This window comes from Pieris napi, chromosome 12 (assembly GCF_905475465.1).
Source record: "Pieris napi chromosome 12, ilPieNapi1.2, whole genome shotgun sequence".
In the NCBI taxonomy this organism is placed as follows: domain Eukaryota; kingdom Metazoa; phylum Arthropoda; class Insecta; order Lepidoptera; family Pieridae; genus Pieris; species Pieris napi.
In genome coordinates this window covers 11,224,792-11,243,365 of record NC_062245.1, presented here as the reverse complement: position 1 = coordinate 11,243,365, position 18,574 = coordinate 11,224,792, and positions in this window count along the sequence as shown.

The following is an 18,574-nucleotide window of genomic DNA, read 5'->3' as shown; positions in this document are numbered from 1 at the left end:
TAATTTCAGTGTGGCCTTTGCTAAGCATGTGAATCGCGATCCTATTGTCCTGCGTTTGAACCCAATTCATTTGTGTATTAATTATTACTTACGTGCGTAGCGTATGTCGCAAATCGACTGTCTTAGACAAAAATGAACAGCGTGTCAGGCAAAGAAGGCTAATCAATTACTTTTAAATATATTAAGAAAGCAGATACAGAAATAAAAAAATGTGTTTATTCATGTGACAATAATTCATTATAATGGGTAAGATTTGTGAAACCTATAAGTAAAGAAATACCTGTGTCAGGGTTCCCAGCTCTTCCACAACTCAATAGTAAATTCCATAAAAATATAGTTTAATTACATATTTTTTTAATTAAAATCTAATAAATCACTCCTTATTACTGATCAAAGCGACATTCAAATAACAAGCCTCTTAAGACATTACATATCAGAACAATCGTTAAAGATAATCTTAAGGCGTATTCTAAGGCGCACGCGAGCTCGCGTGCTGCTTGCGCGGGCGCAGTTACGTTAGCCAAGAGGAAGTAATAATAAGTTAAATGTGAAGGAATGTATGGCGTTATCTTGTGAAATATATTTTGTCTACTTAGATGAGAGTGGGCATTGTCAAGTATAAACAAGGTAGCGATGCGTTGGGTTTCAAATATTTTTGCTTTTGAATACATGAAGATATTTAGAAGCTAAAGGAAGAATTTTTAAAACATTTAACTTATAAGAGCAGTGTTAGCCTAGTGGCTTCAGCGTGCAACTCTCATCCGTGAGGTCGCAGGTTTGATGCCCGGTGGCACCAATGGACTTTCTTTCTATGTGCGCATTTATCATTCCCTCGAACGGTGAAGGAAAACATCGTGAGAAGCCGGCTCGCCTTAGATCCAATAAGTCGACGGCGTGTGAGTGGCACAGGAGGCTGATAACCTTTTTGGTCCATAAGAGTGACTGTGGACATAACAATCTTTGGACTACTTTGTTCAACCCAAAAATTTGAAAGAAAATATTAAGAAATGATGTAATATTGAGTAATTATGGTGTTATATTTAAAGTAGTTTCTAATTTAATCAAATTTTATTATAACTAATACCAAATTACAAAATATCATTTATAATCTTTAACCGATGTTAAAGTATGATTTTAATGTTGATACTTATGATACGAAGACAGAAGTTGCGTCCCAGCAAAAGAGGTTGTACTAAAAAGTTTTTTGTTTAGAAAGTAAAGAACATGGTAATCATTGGAATTAATTTGACGTTTCATAACTGGGGTGTCCAGTTGAGCCTATCAAGAATTTAAAGTGCACCATTATCATATAATAATTAAAACACCAGTTACGATCCGGTAATATAATAATCGATATTTAACAACGTGTGATTAGATAGCGTACAATGCCTTATTATTCAAGCAAAAATACTTTCCTGTTATCATTACGTTCTGAATTGCATAACAAAATAATTGTTACAAGCCGGACGCATCAATGTTACGCCACGCCCTGCAGAACTCATTATTAGTATCGATATTAAAATCGTAATCGAATTGAAAGTTTTTGGAATAAAAAAAGATGATTTTGTATCATTGTAACTTGCGTCTTTTTCTTTTACAGGTAGCTGTTTAAGTAAATCTAAGTGTTCAATTAAAATTACATAAGAGCAGTGTTGGCCTAGTGGTTTCAACTGGCGACTCTCATTTCTGAGGTAGGTTCGATTTCCAGCTGCGCACAAAGGAGTTTCTATGTGCGCATTTAACAATCGCTCGTTCCGTGAAGCTTAGCCTTAGACCGAAAAAGTCGACGGTGTGTTAGGCACAGAAGATTGATCACTTACTTACCTATTAGAAATGTTCACGGACCAAACACAGAAATCTGAGGCCCAGCCCTAAAAAGTTTTAGCGCCATTAATCTTAATGACTGCTCGGAAAATACGTATTTTGATATTGAGGCAATAAGTTCTAGATGTGATTAGAGAACAGAAAATGTATTAAAGTGCCTCATGACAAAAAAGTTTTTATCTCCAAGTGCGAAAAAAATAATGAACATAGTCAGGGGGGTGAGTATATGACGTATCATGTCGCGTATCAATGCATTTTAGTCTAGAGATGCCGTTGACCAATCAGAATCACCCGAGACTTGCTTTATATTTTTCTCGTATTTCACTAAGAACTCCCCTTGAATGTTACAATATACCTTTCTTTGGCTGAGTACATGGCGCTTGCTGGGTTCGAAACTGATGCCATAATATATAATTGTTTCGTGGTCAAACGTATATAAAGCCCACTAGCACACGAAGAAAACGTTTTATTCATTTATAAGTCTAAAACAACGTGAAAGCATAAAATTATACAAGAAAATGTCGGACGTGAAACTTCTCTGGCAAACTAATTTTTGTTCATTTGAACTCTTGTTCATATTTATACAAATCTAAAACTTTAGATTTCCGAGACTGAGAGGGAGGGAAAAAGGAAGATATGTGAGGAATTTAATTGTCATTAAAATATTAGGAGTCGAAAATTAATACAAATTATAAATTTAATTTATTTCTTCGAAACAAAACACGTAGCATTTTAATTTACAATTCGTCATTTGAGATGTTTCTATATTATATTTCATTAATTCTCTTTACGAAAATTTAATTTTAAAAATAGTGTTCTATAAGGTTATTCACCCTTCTCACTCTCTCTCAATCGGCCTCAATAGCTCTCTCCCTTTTCTTCAAGAAAACGCTGCACATATTCGTGACGATCCGTAAAAATTTTACCGTCATGCGCCTAACGAAGTTTGTCTTCAAAAAAAAAAAAAAAAGGCAGTTTAACTATGGGCTGAAATTAAAATATTGTTTGTAGTTGATTAACTAATAAAAACTAACTGTTTTCATGCTTCAAATGTGTCGTAATATGCAGTAAAAGTTATAAGTTAGCGAATCTCTCTTGGGTTTTAGTACAGTCTAGGCATAATTTAATAGCGAAAGTAGACGGTTTTCCAAATAATTTGCGTAATATTAGTGAAAATGAAAACTGTCAGAGCAAGAGGTAAGCGTATTATTAATAATATTTTAACTAATATAAAACTCGATTTTTCTTTATTCAATCAGACTTTTCAGACATATATTACAAACAATAGCAAAATGAAAATAGCAAAAATCTAAAATTCCGCACTTAGAAAAATAGAGCATTCGCTGAACATTTCTAGAACTCTCAGCAATATATTATATAAATATTGAGAGTATTTAGTGAATGAACACTAGCACTGGACACCAATTTTATATTTTACATAAGTGTAATTTCATTTGATTTATTTTTTTACAATTTTATATTTTTTTATTAATAAATCGTCAATTAAAATCTGAACATCAAATATACAGTAATGACAATTTTCTTAACCTACATAGTAATAATAAAAATAATTGAAAATTAATAAAAAGAAAATTAAAACAAATTTTAAAAATTTCGTTCCTGTGTAGTATACCTTTAACGCTGGCAGCATTTCCTCGCTGTATTGCGATACTTATTCGTTGAGCGAAGAAAGCATCAGCTCTGGGGTCACCGGTACTTTATTTATTGTAATCAACTTTAAATGTCTAACGGGCAAAAAAAGGAAAAAAAAAACAAATTGAGTCGCTTGACAGGCTGCGGTGATCAGGCCTCGTTGTTACCTGGCTCCGTCCTATAGCTAGGACACTCTCTTTAATCGCCAAGTTTTGAGTCATACAGATGTTTGAACTGGAGCAAATCAATCCCAAGGATTTAAATAATCCACAAATTTATAAAAAGTTTTATTAATTAATTTACGCATAACAGCATTTCACCACGAAAAAGAATACGGGTAAATGTCTCCATTAAAATCTTATAAATACACACACACACTGCTACACACTATATTTATGATCACTTACACACTAGGCTAACACGGTTCTCTTTAAATAAGATCTATGTTGATATTCTCTAAATTACCAACAAATATTATGGCTTTATTACATTCGAGCGTGATATTTCAAAATGTCAATCCCATGACCTATTATAGGAGAGCGATATAGAAATGGATATGATAAATTCGCAGATAAATTACATTTAACAATACCATGCATGACTAAGTCCTAAATAAATTTGGTAATTCAGGACGTAAAGACGTAGTTCGGTTGTCGAAATTTTTTTTGCTGTTGATATCACAGTGTCCGATATTCCACAAAATGGCCGACGAATAGAATGCATTATTAGTTAATCATTAGGTAGAATGGCGTGAAATTTTCCACTTTAGCTTAGGTCATATTTGTGTCAGTTTTAGGGTCCATGGAATTCAGTTACACGTTTTATTAACAACCAGGTAGTTATCGCCTTAACATAAGTAGCTAATGAGATGTTTATTAAGTAAAAGGAAATAGTTTCTTATCATATCAAGATATCAAATAGTCTTTAGTTTAATTCGCCCGAAGCAGAACACGGTAACAGCGTAGCCTTGATCGCATCCCGCCACTTGATCAGCCGTTGAAATCACGGTCCTCTATGGCCACGAATGATGTGGAATGGACCTTAGACTGGACTTCTAAAGTCCTATTATAGGCTCTCACAAAGATGGTTAATACGTGCAGTATTAAATCTGTAAAATTCAATATTGTGAAGAGATGAATTTTATTATTATTATAGAAGTAGTATTCTAATAGTAACAGAATTTTATACATCGGTTCAGGGGTTTTAAGTTTATTCGATATTAGCATACGAACATATAGGTGGTTTTCGTTTCAGCAAGTTGACGTCCGCTGCTGGACATAGGCCTCACCTCTAAATTTCCAATACGACTACCCCGCGTTCTGCCTCCAACGCCTCTACCTTCACCAGCTTATCTGGCCATTGACCTTAACTGGTACTTGACCTCCATTTCAGGAATTTTTTTCCCCAGCGGCCATCCGTTCTTCGGGCAACGCCCTTTTTGATATGTGGTGGTTTCTAACTTATTAACGAACTACGAATAAATGTCTGATGTCTAGAAACATATAACTTTCTATTTTATATACTGACTGTAATTAGCATTCACTAATCATTAATCAATTATATCAACACGCTATCGCTTAATTGACCACAATATTAATCCAATAATTAAGTTAGCATAACTACTGATTCCAGGAGATTCTAACAACTGTTAGGTCTTAGGTTCAATATTTGAAAATTATACTGAATTTCGATTTGGCAATTTTTTAAATAATTATAATATGTATGATAGTGTAGAAAAAAAATACAGAAAAGTAGGAAAACAATTTAGAAGGCGGTACATGGCATGATGTCTACGATGGAAGGTGGCACTATGCAGCCAGGAATGGCGGGATTTGCCAAAAAAGGGCACACAGATATCTAAAAAGAATGAGATGATAGAAATATAAATGTGTTTAAGTGTAAAAGTATCTGAAATAAAAGGCTTTTTATCAATAATCATAACTTATTATGAAATTAGCGGTTTTTGAACCTGTGATTTAATAAAGAGATGCATCTTTCTGAGCACGTAAACTAACTGTATCCAACATCCGTCTCTTCCAAATACTAGAGTTATGGAATAGAGAACTTGTACACTTATACGTAATATCTGTATTGCCCAGTTTCAATAGAGAGAAAGCCACTAGAGTCAGAACATTACCCTTAGGTAACTACAATTAAATTTGGCCTTTAATTTTCCTAAAGCCCTTGCATTGAGAATAACCTTACAGAATTTAAGGTTTATTCGTTATTATCAATAGATACCTAACTTTTAACATGATTATCGATTAATACATATAATGGAAAACTGTGCATCTGTATTTTTAATAAATTTATTTAAAAACTGTGTTATAGCAAAATAGGTCAGAGAAGAAGAGAACGGAAATGTTTGTCAACTGGTAAATACTTAATTATCCCCTCGTGTCACCCATATGTGATATGTGTGAGTTTCATCATCGGACGTCAAGGTGGGACGAAATACGAAATACCACCCGTATCACTTCAACGTCTGTCGTTCCACAACTGAGCATTTTTTAAGGCAGATTTCCGCGCACCACCAGCCCACTAGTTGCCCACTAAAGTAAATACTTCAGAGAAGTAGTTTGGAAATCCAAACCAATTCTTGTTTTCTTCGAAGGTACTCTTCTTCAAGTCACAGCCAGCATAGGAATACTGTACGTTGACATATCAAACGACGTTCAGTTTCGTGGTCATTTGGAAGGAAAGGCTAAATTAGCGTCCAAGAAGTTCGTGTCGCTTGGAACTTATGAATTTCACACCTCTGGGCGGGTGGTGTCCACTCCACTTGAGTGGAAGGAGCTTCTAGTCAGCGATGAATACGGTTGACCGGTTCTAATCGTCGACGACCAGTCACTTTCCGAGTCGCTTGATCTCTTGTTGTGGCCCCTGTTCTATAAAAAAAAAATATGTATAATGTATATTCGAACAATTATTTTACTATATAATATCTAAAATATAGACTACTTATACTTAGAATACTTATAGAAGTAACACGGTAAATTTGCTAAAACTCTTGAGTCTTCGCAGAACCACAGATCTGAACCACTACATCATCCTATTGAAAATGATAAAGAAATTACATATATAAATCTTAAGCTAAGAGAAAAACTGAGATACAGATCAAGTCATACTTAGTGCAAAATCTCAACACTGCATGTGGCTTGTAGCGTCACTGGTCTTCTTTTCTAATTCATGAAACAAAAGAAAATATATCACTTTTAATGTTTGTTGTAATCACAGCCACGTCTAGTTCGCAAGCAATTAAACTGTTAGCACCTCGCTTGTCCTTATTATTTCAATTAAGTTTTATATGAGAGATTACAACATAATTATAGTATAATTTTGTTTATAATAAAGAGGTTATTTGCAATTTTAATTGGCACATGGTACTTAAAAACAATGACGTTACCAAATTTAAGTTTGGCTAAAGAGCTGCGTAACTAAACACACGCAACGCATTTTATTAATAAAAATCAGTCTTATTACGCCAATTTAACTCCTCTTGCCAGAACTTGCCAAAGTACTTATCTGGTGCCCAAGGTACAAAAAACTAAAAAGAGGAATACAACAGTCTTCTAAATTAATTAGAAGGTGGATAGACCAAATTAAGGAAACAGCAGGTACATGGCAGAGAGTGGCACAAACAGATACCAAAAAATGAGATAGAAATATAAGTGTGTTCAATGTATAAGTATCTGAAATAAAGAGCTTTTAATATTATATTGTTTTTGGTTTACATAAGTACTGCATCTTAACTTAAAATTTCTTTGAACGTCGTGTATATTCTGGACATTTTTAAAATCATTTTCCCATAAAACGTAATCCCAAATGTAGCATTGTAAATTTTTCCGTGGGTTGAATGCCTTGGCGAACCGTGAAGACCTATCCGGCCTGGGGCCTTGCTGAGGGCAAAATGAATGGTTGAATGTACCCCAGCGTGGCGTCCCCAAAGAGGTCTATTGAGAGACCTTCGGTAATTTGTATGTATTTTAAGGCAATATCAGTAAACTATTTATTTTCGCTTCCGCGTTACAAACACTGATTTGGTTCCAATGTCTTTACCGCTCGAGTTATCAATGAGGTTCTTTGCGCAATGATGCTTCGATTGTAGTTAATTAATGTTACATAAGGACTGTAACAGTTGTATACGTCAGCCGGAAAATTACTAGGTACATATATAGGTGTGTCTTTTCTAATAAATTAAATTTTTATAATGCGCACGCATTAAAATAATTTAGATTAATAACGACAGCATAATACGGCAATTTTGGATACACCCTTACCAATAAAGGTGTCTTAACTTACACTAATCATCTGAATTCAGCGTAGAGCGTTTAATATTTTTTTAATTGCCGTCTTTTAAAATGTAATGGATGTATAAATAGATAGCTTGAAGCACGGTGTAGAATGTGGCTATTGGAAAAAAAACCTGGTAAGATTTTATTGGTAAGACATTTTTTAACATTAAGAGGTTTTGGTTAAATGATGTGAATAAATAGTTGATGGTATATATTTTTATCGGTAAACAGGAAAATGTCGACCAATGTTATCATAGTTGTTAAATATAATTTACTTCCGTTTTTTTATTCAGAGTCAAAACTTCGCGCTTTATATGAATCTCGAACTCTCACTGCGGTTTTAGCAGCGGCGCGGCGGTCGCGCTCAAATCAGTCGTGAAGTCATTTTACGATTTGGCATTCTGATGTTACTTTTAGTTTGTTTCACTACTTTACAGGCAACCTTTAATCCTTAATTTGTTTAATATTTTAATTGCGTTGGCCACTTCCACACTGACAAATACTTAAATAATAAACAGCCAATCCATCAGACCTATCCATGTTCAAGGTACTGTAATACAGTATCAAGGTTTGAATACTCAAATTTACATTTACTCAATTTTGAGTAAATTAATTTATTAAAATAATTAAAAAATTAAAATGTTTTTAACTTCCTACTAATATGAATTTGAATAAAGAATTACTTCGCTTCTTATTAGATCTTTTAAATGATTGGTTTTTTAGTAGTTACCCACTTCACGATTTCATAAATTATTACCGAAAACATTATTAATTATTTCCATTTAAAATAGAATCTTAAATATTGAAATACTAGCCTTTTGTCACGGTTAAGAAATGTTCAGGCTAGATTATGTCAACGGTCTGTAATCGACGCCATGCAATCCTTTATTGGATTAAGGCTATATCTTTTGTGTTCAAGCGGCGACCTGGTTAACAAGTGACCGGTACATTTCAACCTTAGATTCTAAAATTATCATCGGTCTTGAAACACTTTGTATGACCCATAGATATAATTTGCTATTATTTGCTAGTGTAAGCATGATTAAACTATACTTATAGCTTATATACATACATATTTATTTATTTTTGTTAATGCTCTTATAATAAGAATTAGATTAAGTGGAGAAATAATAATAATAAAGACTGTTTAATACAACTTGTTGTTTATTTTTTTTCTATTGTTATCCTAATATCCTTCACTGGTGAAAGCCTCCTCCAGCATTTTCCAAATATCTCCGTCTATTTATTTATTTCTAAAAGCCAACGCTCGGCACACTAATGCATTGGTACTAGAAAAATAAAATAAAAATTTTAATGTGTCAAGCACTTATACGCAATACACGAAGAGATAATAAAAAGAAATTAAACAAAACCAATAAATTATGAAAACTAAACGAAAATCGATTTTAAAGTATGAAAAGAGCAATTATGGATATCCGGACCCAGCTCGTTTATCAGAGTGCTCCATCTGGACATTGGTGAGTTTTGGCTAAGACGCGTACTCCGGAAAGGAGGGACAAATAGAATGAAAGGATGCCGGGGGAATCTAGAGAGTACACGAAAAATAAATTTTGTTAAAAGGTTGGGACATCAACCTGATGTTAGTATCTTACTTGCAAACGATACATCAAAAATGTCTCTCCGTAATCAGTATCATAGAATAAACAAAAGTTATAAATTTACATTAAGATATCCTGTAGTCAAGGTAGCACCCTGATTCGTGTGAACTTGTGATTTCTATTATAAAAAGAATAATTAACGGAACTAAATGTCTATACAAATCAGTTTTAATTAGTAACTCGTTACGAATACATTATATCAATCATAAATTATGAATAAACTGTAGAAATAAATATATATATAGCATCTGCACCTGTGATTATATAAAGTGTAAAGAATTTGTTTTTTGTATATTCGCGGACGCTTAGCGGACTTCTTCGATACAAAAAGTCCTTTTGGGATTTCTATGACGCGATGTTGCATGGATCTGGTTAGCACTGCGCCTTCTATAGATAACTTATATCATGTCATTTACACGCGTATATCTCATTTCTTACACGTTTCATAAATTTAATTGTCCTCGTTTTAACATGTGTGATGTTTGAGAGAATAATTAAAATAAAATGTCAATATCCCTAAGGCGTGTCACCTGTCACTTCCGCTATAATCATATACAAATTCGTTCGTCGAAAAAAAACTACACAAACCAGCTTATTAATTTAACTTAACATATAATACTAAAAGTAACTAATACTATCCACTAAAAGTAACCAAATCCATACTTCTAGATGTTGCCTTTTGAAAAATTGGTGGGTATTGCATATTTTTGATAAATGCGGGTAGATACTGCGTGACTTGGTTTATAATCCATACCAGTAGTATCCTAGAGTTTAAAGCGTACGATTCTCAACTCTGAGTGTGTTAATCTATCTAATGTAGAAATGTAAAACTTATACCTGCCGCCTTTTATTTATTTCTTTTTAAAAATAAAAACTTAATATAAATAAAAGGCTCGCTCAAAAGATATATATTTGTAGTAACGTACTTCCCAGTACTATCTTTATAAGAAAAATGAATGAAGAAAGAGCGTGTCTTTAAAACTAAAGTTTCTATCATGTTCAAGGTATCTTTAAAGCTGTAATTGTACGAAATGTACCGGATATTCACATTGTATAGTTTTTATGGCTTTAAAATTGCGTTCGAATGACCTTCGGGTGTCATAGTAATAAATGACCACAAATTGTTTTAGTTATAACTACAATTACAAATTGGTGTAATAAAAGATTTGATCACTGCTAGCACTTGACACGCCCTGGCTTTAAGGTCGGAACAATTATGTGTGAAAAGATATAAAAAAAGATCAAGAGAGTTTTTCTTTTGCAATACTTAAAATATATTAATACAGTCAAAATCTGTTATAACGACATCAATTGGGACTACTTATATTTGGTTGTAAAACCGATAGTCGTAACAGCTGATGACGTTGTTATTAAGAACCTAATACAATAGAATTCGGCCGGGACCTTTGATTTTGGTCAATAGAACCGGTATGTTGCTCTAAACAATGTCGTTGTAAACGGGTTTGACTGTTTTTAAGTAAGTTAACTGTAACCAGTAGTAAAATCCAAAACTTGTACTACCGGACGAATCTTCGACGACCAGTCAGTCACTTTCCGAGCGCCTTGATCCACTGGCTGTGAGTTGCTGTGAGGTACCTCTGATTCTTCTAGCGCATTTACCCTGGAGAGTGTTCAGGGGAGATGTTCGGATTAATACCTGCAATTGAGTTTCATCATCTGATTTCAAAGTAGAAATTTTTTTCCCGCGTATCACCTCGACGTCCGTCGCGGTCGTTTCACAACTGCCTTGCGATTCTGTAACTCACTTTTCAAACTCACACAGCGGTTTTCGCATCGGCGGTCGCTCTCAAATCAGTCGTGAAGCAGTCATTTTATGATTTGGCATTCTGATAAACAATAAACTACAAGCTCCCACCTTTTCAGGTTTTGCCGGGCACCACCACTATGTAAACCAGCTGCCCACTGAAGAACGCCTGGACTTCAAGGAAAAAGCATACTAATTCTTAAAAGGCTGGCAACTGACTTGCAAGCCTTCTGGCAATATGAGTGTCCATAGGCGGCGGTATCACTTAATATTAGGCGAGTCTCCTGCCCGTTTGCCATCTGTTTATAAAATAAAGCGTACTGCAAGGTTTAGGACCAACTACGTGGCAATAGTTTAAAAAAAAACCTTAACAACTATTACAAATCAAAATTTATATTTAAGAACTAATAAACTTAATTCTAAAAAATCCTTAGTAACATTTCACGCATAAATGCTGATTGAGTCCTCCTAACTTCTTTCTACTTCAACATCGCGTCAATAGATGGCGCTCATATTATGTCAAAGGCGTTATAACATTTAAAGAGTTTCTAAAATAACATGTCATAATAACGATTCCGGTAATACACGTGTTACGTTTGTAAATAATGTAAAAAAATATTTTAGTTATTTAAAAGTCATTGGTCTAGTGTGCGACCCTCAACCCTGAGGTCGTGCATTCGAATCACGGCGTTGCACCAATGGACATTTCTTTATAAGTTGGCAATTAACAGTTGCTCCTACGGTGAAGGCAAACATCATTGAACACCGGCGACATGTCACAAACAGAAAACTGATCTGAACTGTCTACAAGATAAAAATTACAAAAAAACGGATGCAATCTGAGGCCAAGTTGTATCGCAACTGGATTATTAAAAATAATAAACAAATATCCAAAAATAAATAATACACGAAATATTTCTGACAAGTATCAAAAAACCAGTTATCATGAAATTTTCCCAACACTTCAGTGTGGACAATTAACTATGCTTAAAATTATATATGAAAATATCCGGGTGACCTCCAGAAGGCCTTGCTCTGGTTACTTTCTATCAAATTCACTTGCTTTGCCTTGCAATTATTTGTTAACCTATATTATATAATATTGCGATTTATTTCGCGTCAATGTACATTATTTCATTTGAAACAATATACCGTTTATTAAACCTTCTAAACACATAACAAATTTTATAAAAATTTAATTAAAAACTAATTTTCAACTCACCTCTTTGTATTATACTTACAAAATAATGATAATAATTCAATTCATTTCACAAAAGTATGCAATTTTTCATCAATGTTCTCTTATGACGTTAACACGTAAAATTATCGTACGTAGACCGACTTTACAGGCAACCAAATTTTTTTTTCGCCTCCGGCAAATCGCCGATCGTCATCTCAAGTTCGTTTACCATCTAGCGCGATTGATCTTTGACCTTTGGCATTTCACCAGTCTTTGTGTCTGATGAAGTGTTATTTGGTATTAAAGACTGATGATTAGATCGATCTATGTAATTTATTTATTATTGATTATGGAATTATAAAGATATATATATATATATCTTTATAATTCTTCTGTGAGTGTGTATGTCACTGAACTTCTCTCAAACAACTGGACCGATTTTAATGAAATTTTTTGTGTGTGTTCAAGGGGATCTGGGAATGGTTTAGATTGACAAATCAGCCCGGCAGGTGGCGCTGCAGTCGGTACTTTCATACTTTAATATCCTAATAGCTTGAAATATCATGCAGGACAACGTCTGTGGGGTCCACTAGTATATATATATATATTGTTATATAGTATTTAATGTATCTATCTTTTTGCCTCCTTTTCAGCATCTGATCTATTTGCACATCGGCAATTGTTCCTACGCCGTACGTTCATCTTTCGTCGCAAGGTCGGCGTTCGATCACTTATACTTCTACTCATTAGGTTGATGAATTAAATGTATTAAAATACTTAATAATTGTAAGCAAGCAATTAGGTATCTAGTGCAGAGAGAAATGGCGGGATTTAGAGGAGGCCTTTGCCAAAAAAGGACACAGATACCTAAAAGAAGATTGAAGAAATGTGTTAAAATGTTTAAATGTGTGTATAAAAAAGTATCTGAATTAAAAGGCTATTATTATTATTAGTTATCTGATAACACTTATACATTAAGTGTTCCTAAGGTTTTTAGTTTCTTCTTAGTAACTAGACACTGGTTACCGCGCACCATTACTATATATACTTTAAAGCTTCTCGAGGAAGTTTTAAAGAACTGGTACAGCTTAACATACAAAATAGACATTTTGCACTAAGTATAATCCTATATATAAATTCAATCAAATAAGCGGAAGCCCTTAAGTTACCATAGCCCATGAGTTCAGCCTTGCGATTCTGTAACTTTTTTTTTATATACAACAGGGGGCAAACGAGCAGGAGGCTCATCTGATGTTAAGTGATACCGCCGCCCATGGACTTACAGTTACAGAATCGCAAGGCAGAGGCCTGCTTCACTGATTAAAGCGCGACCGCCGCTGCGAAAACCGCTGTAAGAGCTCGAAAAGTGAGTTACAGAATCGCAAGGCAGGCCAAGGAAAACCATAAAAAATATTAAATTGAGTTTAAAAAATCGTATGCTTTTTTAAATATACTGGCCCATTTGGATGATGACATCTGTCCCTCCAGCGATTGCCTATTAAGTAGCACAGTGTTTATGAATAAATGATTACGTTGACTACTTAAAACTCATGATATGCATAATATGTACCTGCGATAAGGCAAATATTTTCATAATAAATTAACGTTTATGATATTGCAACGTGAACTAGTTCAGACGTAAATTGCGTTACGCAATATATAGGTATGCTAAAATACTGAGGTGATATTTATCCGCTTCGACGGGTGAGAGTAATTCTTACGAGCGCAACATGGGCAAGACGGTACCTCATTCCGGGTCATGGCTTGCTGTGTACGTAACTGTAAAGCGCAAATTCAACTCCACATGGAGTGCTATTCTCACCTCTGAGAGCTCCCCAGTACCAGCTCCTTCCACTTGTATTCAACGAAGAGCGGTTGGAAATGGGCCAGACACTTTCCGAGCTATGATATGATGTTGAGTCGCTCTGCTTCTTCTACCGCATTTAGCATGGAGAGTATTCAGAAGAGTTGTTTGAACTGATACCTCCAGCTGAGCTTCATCATCGGACGTCGAGGCAAAATATGAAATTCCACCCATATCACCTTGTCGTGTTTCTTTCCACAAGTAAGTGTTTTTTTAAGGATTTTTTGCCACGCACCACTGCTTTAATACTTAGCACTGACTTAGGGTCCTTTAAGAAAAGAGCGTACCAATCCTTAAAAAGCCGGCAACGCACTTGCGAGCCCTCCGATCAGATTAAGATATTATTATATATCAGATCAATAATACATTGAACATGTGTTTGATCATTTTTCTCTTGTAGCATCAGTTTTTTCTACCAGGTAACTCTTCACAAGACACAAAGACTGGTGAAATGTTCGAGTTCACGAGGCACATGATCAAAACGTGCTATATGGGCAGACTAAATTGCGATGACGGCGGGCGATTTGCTGGCATCCAATGCCTGCTAATTAGCGAGTATTAGTTTAACGCAGTAACAGTTCTCTGTCGGAAATTAATTAATTTTAAAAAGAATTTTAGAAAGTTAATTATCATATTAAATGCCTCTAGAAAATATATTGCACAATTTTGCCTAGAGACACCCATCCATTCATCTTGTTATGCAGAAAAGTATCTCCATAAAACGCTTTAATTTCTTTTTATGTTCACGACTTTGAAATAACATTCGGAATATGAATGACTCAATTGTTAAGCTGCGTACCCACGACCTTTTCCCCGAATAAACTCCTAGAATAAAAAGTTGGTTAGTAAAGAAACAGCGAGCTTACTACGAAAATCGGCAAAGACAATTCGGAATCCATTTTCAAAATTGAGTACCACGTAATTACAAGTTTTCAACATCACTCTCTCTCTTCAGTCGGTAGCTCATGTTTGAGCGTTACGGCCAGCAAGGAAACATTGACATTGACAAAGCGGACAATCTGTTTCCACCGGTTTCTGCCCAGCACCTCTCTTATAACAGTGTACAGTTTTTAGAACGATGAGTCTATCACTTGATCGCTCCATCTGGTGAACGGCCACGTGATATTTTGCCTTCTGTTACCAACCACGATCAGTTTCTCCAAGTTCTCATTGCGTTTAGTAAAGTTCCGAAACTGACCAATGAACGCAAAAAGTAATAGAGTTTTTGCGTTCAGTGTCGGTACCCTGTAACTCCCAATCGTAATTGTATTGCATACTTCAATATTGAGTTAGTACCACGCAATGCCAAGGTTGCAGAACAGTGATTGCATATAAATCGTCGCAATCACTATTAGAAGTTTTAGAATACCGGAACAGACTTTTAATCCCAAGTTCGAGAAGTAAACGACTTGTCGTTTTAGATAAAGCTTTTAGCTTCGATCGTGTGTTCGTGTCCTAACTGCGTAAAGGCAATGTCCCAATTTCCCACGAAGTGTCAAAACATTATGCACTTGCTGGGCACTTGTTATTGTTTGTAAATAGTACGGAATGCATGTTTATCTTAGATGATCTCAAACACGTACTTAAATACACTATGCTATTGTATTCAAATACGTTCCAGCCCTCTCATTGCTACAATTTTTGGTATTAAAGAGAAAGCAATCGTGACTGTCACGGCCAGAGTAATAGATTTTAGACTTATTTTGGCGCAGCGGTTGATCCACCAGTAAAGGAAAACAACTGCAAAGAACATGCAGACCCCGAAATCGTGCGTTACAAAAGGCTGTGTTTGTCCATAGGTGGCGGCTTCTCTTAACTTCAAGTGAGCCTACACTTGGTCCCTGGTCCTTCGAAAAAACCTTGCTGTAAAGAAAGAAATATAAATTGTTAGACATTATCCTAGACATTGTTGTACTAATTTTGAACTAAATCAAAACCTATTTATTCATATTTGTGTTTGTACATATACGTCAATATTAAAAAATACATTTACTATTTTCCAAATTAAGAGCGTAGGGCAAGAAAGACTGGCAAGAAATTCTATTTTTAGATGAACAAGAATCCTAATTTGTTAGAGTAATAAGATTGTCTTAGATTGGACTAACGACTTTTGGCGTTACCGCTTCCGACTTAACCTAAATTTTGTGGTTAGGTATAGTTTTTATACGCTACGTGTTTTTTCTGTTCTATTTAAATTCAACTGTAGTCAAACCGTGCCGCCGCCGAAATCAGTATACTGCTTAAAATAAAAATGTTGTCTTCTAGTCAGAAAATATATCAAAATCTTCTATTGCGATATACATTTATGAGTAGCGAGTTACAACTGAGTAGGAAAGGCCATCATGTGGAGAGAGAAGTTGCTGTTCTTTTAATCTAAAGGAAGGAACCACGACTAGTCTAACTGGCAGACTCGGAGACCCCATTTGTCGATATCCACAGTACTTGGAAATATTGATTCAATGTATAATATTCACAGATTATAGATGCCGCTACCAACTAGGCGGGGTTACGCTTTCTTCTTGCTAATCACCAGGTTATCGACCGCCTTCCAAATTCCTTTTCCAGGAAACAAAAAACTTCCTTGTTATTTACATTTAATTAACGCGCGAACAACTGAGCGGAGCCGGATATAGTTTTAGAAAGGTTATATTTTAATGCGCGTTATTTTTCAGTCTTTTTAAAAATTATTTAAATAAAAATATTTCGTGGTACCCCATTTGTCCTTGTCATCCTTTTTAGAAGAACGCGTTATTGCTTGAAACTCACTAATGTAGAATTCTTATGTACGAGCTAGGTTTGGAGGCCAGTCACTCTGACTCTTCGAAATCACTGACTGATATATTTTTGAATTATTATTTTTTTCTCCTTCACGATTGTCATGTATGCCTATTTAAGTACGCAAGTACTTGTCACATTAAAACTTTTTTTAAATGTTCCAATGTATCATAGACCAGTGCAGATAGCCTTTAAAAATAATAAAAAGTGAAAAAAATTACAGTAGGATGAAACCCATTAGAAAAGCAGGGGAATATGATCAAAATGAAAGGAAAAATAAATTACGGTCCATCTGAGGTCGGGAAGGGGTAGGGGGGTGAGGTTTAAGGGTAAACAACGGTTTATCTCGATTTCCGGCAAAACTAAAAGTCCTATCGAAGAAAACTAAATGGCAAAGTTGTAGGTCATAAAAAGATCTACAACTTTTTTATTCACACATTTTTCACATAACCTCAAAATTTATGTGAAAAATTCAAAAAAACCAACTTTTTGGTTTTTTATTCTATCTTTTACAAAAATTTATTTTTTTAAACGAAATTTGGTGAAAACTTACCTTATTATGTTCCAAATATACTGTAATTTATTTGATTAAAAATATTTATTTTTTCACCTTATTTTGAATTAATATCGAAAAAACACCCTAATTTTCAATCGAAAATTCTGACGTTAAAATTTCAGCTTTCAAAAAGTTGGTGTGCTTTCAGTTCGTTGAAATCTCTACTTTCCTATGGTAAAAAAATATATATATATATTACCATAGTAAATCTTCCCAGAAAATGCAAAAAATTGGTATTTAGTAACGCCCAGACCCGTCATCCCCTTCCCTACTTCTCTATGAATCTTCTTTAAATTATAATAAGATGCCTATAATAATACTATTTTAAGATAACTTATATATACCTGAGTGACCTAAAAAAAAAAATTTTTGCCTTTAGATGGGCTAAAATTTTCGTATTTCATAGAGAAATAGGGAAGGGGATGACAGGTCTGGGCGTTACTGCATACGATTTTTTGCATTTTCTGAGAAGATTTACTATGGTAGTATATATATATATATTTTACCATAGGAAAGTAGAGATTGCAACGAACTGAAAGCACACCAACTTTTTGAAAAAAGCTGAAATTTTGACGTCAGAATTTTCGATTGAAAATTAGGGTGTTTTTTCGATATTAATTCAAAATAAGGTGAAAAAATAAATGTTTTTATTCAAATAAATTACAATATATTTGGGACATAATAAGGTAAGTTTTCACCAAATTTCGTTTAAAAAAAAAAATTTTGTAAAAGATATAAATAAAAAAACAAAAAGTTGGTTTTTTGAATTTTTCACATAAATTTTGATGTTATGTGAAAAATGTGTGAGTACAAAAGTTGTAGATCTTTTTATGACCTACAACTTTGCCATTTAGTTTTCTTCGATAGGACTTTTAGTTTTGCCGGAAATCGAGATAAACCGTTTTTTACCCTTAAACCTCCCCCCCCTATCCCTTCCCGACCTCAGATCGACCGTAATTTATTTTTCCTTTCATTTTGATCATATTGCCCTGCTTTTCTAATGGGTTTCATCCTACTGTAATTTTTTTTGGTTTCAAAAATTA